Raw genomic sequence first — 9,377 nt, forward strand, 5'->3', positions numbered from 1 at the left:
CACAGAAAAGCACAGATTTAATGGGTTTCAGTAAAGAACAATGTTTTTTTTGTAATCTTTTAAAGGGAAATCTCACCATGATTGTACAGAACTATCATTTTAGAGTTTTATTTGGCAAATTATTTTGCATGTCTTTTCAGCTTGCAGGCCTAGTGTTTAAACTACTAATAAGATAAACCAACCTTAAATTGAAGACTCAATCCTCCTGCTTTGAAAAATTGTCATAAAAATGGAGTGATATGAGCAGAAAATGCAATCTGTTTACTTGACCCATGGACAGATCATCTGTGAGACTCAGTTTCTTGATTTTTAACAAGATTGTGGGAATTAAATAAAGTAGGGTATAATAAAAATTTAATCTTTATGAAATAAGTATTTAAATAAATTAAATAATTTATTCATTAAAACATTTGAAATATTATTTACCAGATCAGTATTTATATAAATTGTAGTTATTTTATTTATTCAAACAAGGAAAAGACCAACCTTACATATGTTCATCAAATGTTTATAACTCAAGGATACACTTATGAATTTGTTTTATACTTATTGAACTCCTTGTAATTCCTTACATCCTAAAGAAAAGGGAGATGATTGGTGAAAGACCCCAGACCCACTGGGATGCTTTCTTCAACGGGAGGGCACCCCAAGAACCAAGACTCCAAACCAGCAGATGCAACAAGCAAGAAGATTTTATTAGTGTGGTCTTTTTTGTAAATATTAGGGTAAATGCCCAAAAGTGGGATTGCTGGGTCATAGGGGAGTTCTATGTGAAGTCTTTTGAGGAACCTCCATACTGCTTTCCAAAGTGGTTGAACAAGTTTACATTCCCACCAACAATGAAGTAAGGTTCCTTTCTCTCCACATCCCCTCCAGCATCTGTTGTTGTTAGAGTTCTTGATTTTTGCTGTTCTAACTGGAGTGAGGTGATATCTCAATGTTGTTTTGATTTGCATTTCTTTTATGGCTAGGGATGTTGAACATTTCTTCATGTGTCTATTGGCCATCCTTCTTTCTTCTTCAGAGAAGCTTCTCTTTAAGTCTTTCGCCCACTTATTTATTGGGCAGTTGTTTCTTTGAGGATTTGTTGTTGGGTGGTTTAATTTTTTGAGTTTCAAGTATATTTTAGATATGAGACCCTTGTCCGTTGTATGGCTAGTAAAGATCTTCTCCCAATCCGTGGGCTTTCTATTGATCTTGCTAGCTATGTCATTTGCCCTGCAGAAGCTCTGCAACCTTATGCAATCCCATTTGTCCAACCTTTCTTTGATTTGTTGTGTTTCCGGGTCTCTATTCAGAAAATTTCGGCCTGAGCCAAGGAGACCTAGGGTTTCTCCTATTCCATCCTGTAATGTTTTCAGAGTGTCTGCTTTGAGTTCAAGGTCTTTGATCTATTTGGAGTTGATTCTGGTGCAGGGTGATATATAAGGATCTAGCTTTAGTTTTCTACATGTAGTTAACCAATTTTGCCAGCACCATTTACTGAAGAGGCTGTCTTTCTTCCATTCTATTGTTTTAGCTCCCTTATCGAAGATTAGATGGCTATAGGTCTGTAGGTTCATTTCTGGGTTTTCAATTCTATTCCATTGGTCCTGAGGTCTGTTCTTATGCCAATACCAAGCTGTTTTGATTACTATGGCTTTATAGTAGAGTTTGAAATTTGGTATTGATATTCCTCCAGCAGTGTTCTTTCCGTTGAGGAGTGTTTTTGCTATTCGGGGTCTTTTATTGTTCCATATGAATTTTTGGATTGCCTCTTCTATTTCCTTGAAGAATGAGGGTGGAATTTTGATAGGTATTGCGTTGAATTTGTAGATAGCCTTGGGAAGTATTGCCATTTTCACGATGTTAATCTTTCCAATCCAGGAGCATGGGAGGTTTTGTCATTTTTTAAGTTCTGTGTTGATTTCCTTTTTCAAAATTTTAAAGTTTTCATCATAGAGGTCCTTCACTTCTTTAGTTAATTCCTAGGTATTTTATTTTTTGTGGGGCTATTACAAATGGAGTTGCTTTCCTAATTTCAGCCACACTTTTCTCATTGTTGGCATACAGAAAAGCCATTGATTTTGGGGGGTTAATTTTACTATGTTTATTGCAGCATTATTTACCATAGCTAACATATGGAACCAACCCAGATGCCCCTCAGTAGATGAATGGATCAAGAAAATGTGGTATATATACACAATGGAATTCTATGCTTCCATCAGAAAGAATGACATTTCCCCATTTGTTAGGAAATGGAAAGGCTTGGAAAAAATTATATTAAGTGAAGTAAGCCAGGCCCAAAGAAACATAGGTCCCATGGTTTCCCTTATTTGCAACATCTAGTATAGGTATGAGTCAAGCGGAAAAGGTCAGATAATGTGATGTTAGGAAAATGAACCCTTAAATATGTATTTTAATGTTTTTGTTTCTTTCATGCATGTGTTTCTAACGCATTTATAAGATTATTTCTTTGTTGCTTTGTATGTCCCTCCCCCACAGTGTAACCCCCGCTTTCACTATATTTGATGTCAGTATAACATGTGGAGGAGACGGGGACAAACAAGTCGTTTAAGGATTCAGGTGGACCTGTTGCAACAATGAGAAGTACAAAATGTCATGTCAAAACCAGCTTTACAATGTCGGTTTGGGGGGGGGGAGGGGGGTATGATTGGGTGGAGGGGAGGGGGGAGGCTGGGAAGGGAGGTGAAGGGTAAACAAAGGAGGAGGCTGCAATGCTTGGTAAGAAATGTATGCATTATCCTGCCCATGTAATTGTAACCCCTCTGTACAGTATGTTCTCAAATAAAATAAAATAAAATTTAAAAAAAAAAAAGAGGATTTTATTAGGCGTTTGCACAAACGGGCTCCCTGTCCAAGGCAGACTGGAAGCCCCGAGCAGCGGTTACAGGCACTTTTAAAGACAAAAACCACAGGATTAGCATAAGACCCCAGGCTCCCCAGGATTGGCTCAGCTTAAAAATTATCATATACTCCAGCAATCATTTTGTTGTGTGGGAAGTCTTGTAACACTAGTCTTAAACTGGTTGGCTCTCTAGGGGGAGGCTTCCCTGGGGGGGAGTCCACATAGTTACAGGCTCGCGATTGGTTGACATTTGACCTAGTTTGCTGGGCTCCCCAGATGGTCCTTGTCTTGAGCCCCCTGCCATGAGTTTTTACACAGGAATTCAGGAGAACATATTCTTTTGTTCTTTATCTATGTTTGCAGACCTTGTCCCTGGGCCTGCATCTGGACTTTGTAACTTTTTAACTTATTTCTGGGAGGGGAAGAGTCAGTGTTAGCGCAAGCAGGTTTACAGAAGCAGAATTAGCAGTTAGCATATTGTAAAATGGACATAGCCCCAATTTCAATCTTTCAATTGGCATTCAGGCTCTCTGTAAGTTGTCATATAAATGTTTCTTGAACATGGTTTAGCAAATATGTGGCAGTAAAACAATTATTGGGAGACTAAGTTTTCTATGAGTAGACAGACAAATGATGTAAAATTGAATATTAACTAATTTGAAGAGATCCATCCTGAAGAAAGAGTAAGATTCGTCACCTAATTTTCGTGAGCAAGAATTATCTCAAACAAGGAAATCAAATGTAAAGCAGAGGTGTGTGCACTCGGTGTCTGACCTGAACCTTGTTTCAAGAAGCACACCACGTTTATTTAATTTTCTAGGAAATTGTAACTTGGCTTCAGTAATGTTGATTATGGTCCAGACTGCTAACTTGTAGATTTTTGTTTCATAGAGAAGCAAATTTGTAACAAACATGCCATTGAACAGAAACCCTAGGGTTGTAGCATTATGACCTTCAGAACGTTGACATGTCTCTTCCCTGACTTATAAGTTTATTCCAGGTGGTTTTTTTTCCTTTTCCTGGAAGCTTTATAAGTCTGTTTCTCAAATGCTATTGGAATCAGCTTTTGCATCCTGCTGGCTTCTTTTGTGTGTGTGTGTGTGAAATAAACACAGTCAACCCTTTTCTGGCTAAGTAGAGATGAGTCTCTCAGACTTTTCTTTCCTGGACTGGCTCTGAACTCTGGAACTTCTAAAACTCAGCTTCCAGAGTAGTTAGGATTACAGACATGCGCACCTGGCTCACATAGAGTTGTGGCTGGATGTAGAGTTGTATTATAAGCTAGAACAAGTTGACCTTATCCCATGTTTAAAGCTCAATTTCATTCTTTTCTTGAGAATAGCTGAAGGGTGATGAGATCCCCTTGTAGGATGTGAAAATGAGCGACTGAAGAGTCTGCTGTTGTTTGAGAGGAAGACAGACTTGAGGCTGGGGTCAGCTCTGTGCCCCGGATCATTTGGGGCATCTCTCTGTGTGTTGCTTGTCAAGGGATGGGTGCATGATTGACTTCCTCCGGTTCTCACATTATACAAGTCTTTAGAGCACAGCACTAAATAAAATCATGTTTTGATGGTGAGAATCTTGGTTTACATTATTTATTTATGCATTCTCTTTACTTCCAAAATGCCTGTAGCAGCTTACAAGCAAAAGTGGAATGTACTAAAATAAAAAAAAATCACTATAAAATAAAAAAGTCAAACTACTCAGGCTCCGTGCATCAGATTTATTTGTGGAAAGGGAATCTGAGCAGCTATAATGCACAGCTGTCAGATTATAAGGTAAATGTCCATAAAATGTCCAACACAGCTCATCGTCCGTAGGTCTTATCACTGTCCTCCCAGGTGAAAAGTGAAAAACATGTAAATATTGTAACAAGACAGTGAGGGAAGAACATTATGGTTATTAAGCATAGAAATGGGCCACAGTTCTTAAAGAGAGAACAAGGTAAGAAAACATGGTCCAGGAAGTCTGTGCTCCTGGAAGCAGATTGAGAAAGAGGAATGTTTTTCCAAGATGTCATCACAAAGATCTTTATAAACAATCACATATAACTGCTACTATGTCTGAGACAAGCAGAAAAGATCAGATAAGTCGACGTTAGGTGAAATGAACCCCAAGATAAGTATTCAAATGTTTTTTTCTTTCATGCAATTGTTTCTAACACATTTATAAGATGATGTCCCTCGCCCACAGTATAACCCCTGCTTTCATTGTATTTGATGTTGGTATAATTTGTGGAGGGGAAGGGCAAAAACAAATCGTTCAAGTAGGGATACAGGTGGACCCATTGCAACAACCAGGCGGGGGGGGGGGCTGTGGGGCGGGGGGGGGACGAGATGGGAAGGGATGGGAATGGGAAACAAAGGAGGAGGCAACAATGCTTGATAAGAAATGTACTCATTACCTTGCCCATGTAATTGTAAGCTCTCTGTACGGTATTTTCACAATTAAAAAAAAGAAGCAGAATGTGCTGTGTGGTGACTTTATTTTGGATGGAAATGATTTTGAAGTTCTTATATCATCCCTTTTATGACTCATTTCAGTCTACGAAATATCTTAATTATAAAGTTAAACAGAAACACATACATTTAAAAGGTTTTTAAGATCACACTAAATACTTTAATTACAAAACATTTTATTTATTATTTGGATAAGATCAAATATGTTTCACGTAAGTATTTGGGATTCATTAACTACTGGGCAGTTTCTATTACCAATGATTTTCTTACTTATTACTACATATTATACCCCTTTATATTGCACTTATTTTGCTCATTTGTATACTTATTCCTACTTACTTTCAGTCATATAAACACTTCATTATGTGGAAAAGTTTTGTACTGCCCTTCTTCAAATTTCATTATATACTTATTCCCTCACCTCTTCAATTTTTTAGTGTTTATTTGGGACAGAGAGGTGAATAAGACAGGAGTCTCTCTCCACAGAGCTTGCCATCTCTTGGGGGAAGATCAGTGTTATGCAGAGCTCATGTAAACAAATGAGACAATTTTGGAGTATGAATACTTCTATGAAAAAAATAAAACATGAATTACAGCATAGACTGGGCAGTCATTCTCTTTCATCCAATTATTGTTGATTTTACCTAAATTTATACCTTAGAAAACACTGGAAAATTTCATTTTAAGATGTAGTTTTCATAACTAGCCCTTTATCTTCAACAATGGAATTGTTGAATTGCTGAAGCTAAATTGCCTTTTCCATTTCAATCAAAATGTCAGCAGTAAGCTTGTTAGATCCAATGATTGAAATTGTGGGGAAAAACCAAGCATGGTAACACATACTTGTAATCCCTGCGCTTGGAAGCCTGAAGCAGGTAGCCTCTGAATTTGAGCCAACCTGGACTATACGGTGAGAACTTGTCTCAAGTTGAAAAACAAAACAAAACCAACAACCTTCTAGCTCTTGGATAAATGTAATATTTGTAACAACTCAACAATCCTTTCTGTAGTCTATGGTACAAATGTTTCAAGATCCAGATGGGCCCTGGTGGCTTATACTGGTAAGTCTAGCTACTCAGGAGATTGAGATCTGAGGATTATGATTCAAAGCCAGCCCAGGCAAGAAAGTCTTGTGAGTCTCTGATTTCTAATTACCAAAAAGCTGAGAGTGCAGGTTATGACCAAAGTGGAAGAATGCTAGCCTTGAGCAAAAAAGCTGAAGTACAGTGAGTTCAAGTCCCTGGACTGTGTGTCTTACACACACACACACAAACACACACACACACATACACACTGTCTCAAGATCCTTATCAAATGGAGAGCAGAATTTTCTTCTAACACTTTTGTGACTTGACAATGTCTAAACCATGATGGCAGGCCTGCTAACCTCTCTTCTTCAGCTAAAACTTTTTATGGTGCCAGTGTTAGCAGGGCTGTTAACATCTACTATATACAAATATAAATTCATACTATCTGATCCTAGATAAACAAAATGAAATCTGTTTTCAAATAGCACATCAGCTGATCATTTGTTTTCAGTGTCCTGTTTACTGCCTGAGGAGAAGAGAATCCCCGTGGAACAGGCCAGTGAATACCCACAGGGAAATCTATCCCACTACCTGCCCCTCTTGACTCTTGGTAATTGAAATCATCAGGCATGTGTTTCCCAAGGGAAACATTTCATTGACTTTTGTTTTTCATTTTTCATTTTATGGGCCATGATTAGGTGACTGGTTTTAAGCAGGGGGAAGCACAGAATAATTTTAAAATCTACAAAAGTAAGAGACAATTATGAAATGTGTTTTCATTATGTAATCATGGGTGTCGGGGGCTCATGCTGCATTGTGGACTTTATGTTCCAACAGCAAATTTTCAACAATGGTAAATGGGAGTGTAGGTTACTATTGTTATTTTAAGGTTAAAAAGGAAAGAACCAATAAATATACAGGCCAAAAATCAGGCTGCTTTCTAGGCTTCTTTCTCCTCCTTCTCCTTCTCTTCCTCCTTCGTTTTTTTGGTAGTACCAGAGTTGGAACTCAGGACTTCCTACATGCTAAGCTGGGGCTCTACTATTTGAGTCACATCTCCAACCTCTTTTTTGCTCTAGTTAGTTTTGAGATAGGGTCTCCTTCTCTCCCCTCAGGGCTAGCCCAGACAGTGATCTTCCTATTTACCTTTCTTTCTATAGCTGGGATGATAGGTTCACGCTAACATGCCCAGCTATTGGTTGAGATGAGGTCTCTTGAACATTTTGTCTTGGCAAGATTCTCTAAATCTCAGCCTTCCAATTAGCTAGGATTACACGTGTGAGTTACCCATATAGGTCTACCAGGTAGCTCCTTAAAGAACATGGAAATCATATTAAAGAACATATGCTACGAAGAAGCAAACTTTAAATGAGAATTTAAAATACATTATTGGAAAAAAAAAACTAGGGACAGAGGTAAGGGGTGAAGTTCTATTTGGTGGTTTCAATTTGAATTTTACCAATTCTTGTCTTACTCTCAATGTCAATGAACAGAGAGAAACAAATAGGAACACTTTTTTTTTTAACCCCTGTGTTTGTCTGCAGACTATGAGAGCAAACTCTAGCAAACACTAGCATTACCAGACATTGTGTGGCTCACCTCCATTCTCCTTTATCATAGATTGACAGAAGGGACTCAGACACACTGTGACTTATACAAGGCACACAGCTAGCTCAGCTTCCTCTCAACACCTCCCTTTGAGATTGTGGTCCTTTTCTGGCTGCAAGGAAAAACTCTGCTTGGGCAGGCAAGTCCTTCCTTGATCTTCTGTCTTTCAACTCCAATCCTGAAGACAGCAAAGGTGCGAAATGGCAGTGCCCCTGACCTGAATTTTATTTCTTATTCCCATGCTTGCGTTGATGTGAGCTATTTTCATTTGTTCCTGATGTATTATTGTTATTATTATTTTTAATGTAAAATGCATGGTACTTTCAACTCTCTTTTCTATTTTGATTTTCTATTTTGCTCCCACTAGTCTATGCAAATTGTACTCATTGTTAGAGCAGCCAGAATTCTCCTGTCTTTCACAAAAATAAAGGCTGAGGGCCCATTTAAATCTGTTCTTGTTTTCTTTTTCCTTTATGAGCAACTTATTGTGCTGCAGGTCAATTGTGAGGTGCATTTATTTAGCTGAGGTTGTCACTCTAAAGTGCCTGAGACAAAAGATAGTTGATTGAAAAGTCAATGCATGGTGAGTTTACTGCTCTGCAGTCAGCCTGGCGATCAAAGGTCCTGGCTGCATGAGCCAGGCTTGGCCATGTGAGTCTCAGCATTTGTAGTTTAAGTATTGCTGGGAAGGAAAGGCCACATAAACATTGCTTGGGTCCTGACTGCCACCAAATTGGAAGCAAAAAAAAAGCCTGTCTAAAGATTTTAGAAACAGCCTTGACTTTTGTGGCATTAGGGGTTTATAGAAGGCTAGGGGGTCTGCTAGGGTTTTATGTTTTATTTATTTATTTATTTTTAGAGTATTTTGTTTTATTAAAAGTTTTATTGTAAGTATAATGTACAGAGGGGTTACAGTTACATGAGTAAGGTAATGAGTACATGTCCTATTGAGCATTGTTGCTCTCTCCTTTGTTTTTCCCCTACTATCCCTTCCCTCCCCACCTCCCCTATTCCTCCCTCCCCACCAAAGTTGTAAAGTTCATTTTCAATGTAGTGTCTTGTTCATGTCCCTTTCAAAAAAAAGTATTAAAATCTAATTGACACTATAGCAGTTCTACAAGGTTACATCTTCATGACATGATGGGTCATTTCTGCCATTAGATTTCTGCAAATAGATTAATAGTGGCACTCAGAGAGTCAGTTGGTTACTCATCTCCAGAATGAATTTCTGATAAAATGAATAAATTTGGCCTCATTTTCTCTGTCCTGCACGTGTTTGCCTCTACTTCTTCCACATTACGACCTAGCAACATGCCCTTGACTTCCTAGTCTCCAGAATTGACAGCTAAACATTTTTGTTTTGTTTTGTTTTTTTGCAGGTCCTAGAGGTTAAACTCAGGGCCTGGGCATTGTCCCTGAGTCTCTTTGTGTTCA

This window comes from Dipodomys spectabilis, unplaced genomic scaffold, assembly GCF_019054845.1.
Source record: "Dipodomys spectabilis isolate Male_0828 unplaced genomic scaffold, ASM1905484v1 ptg000054l, whole genome shotgun sequence".
Lineage (NCBI taxonomy): Eukaryota > Metazoa > Chordata > Mammalia > Rodentia > Heteromyidae > Dipodomys > Dipodomys spectabilis.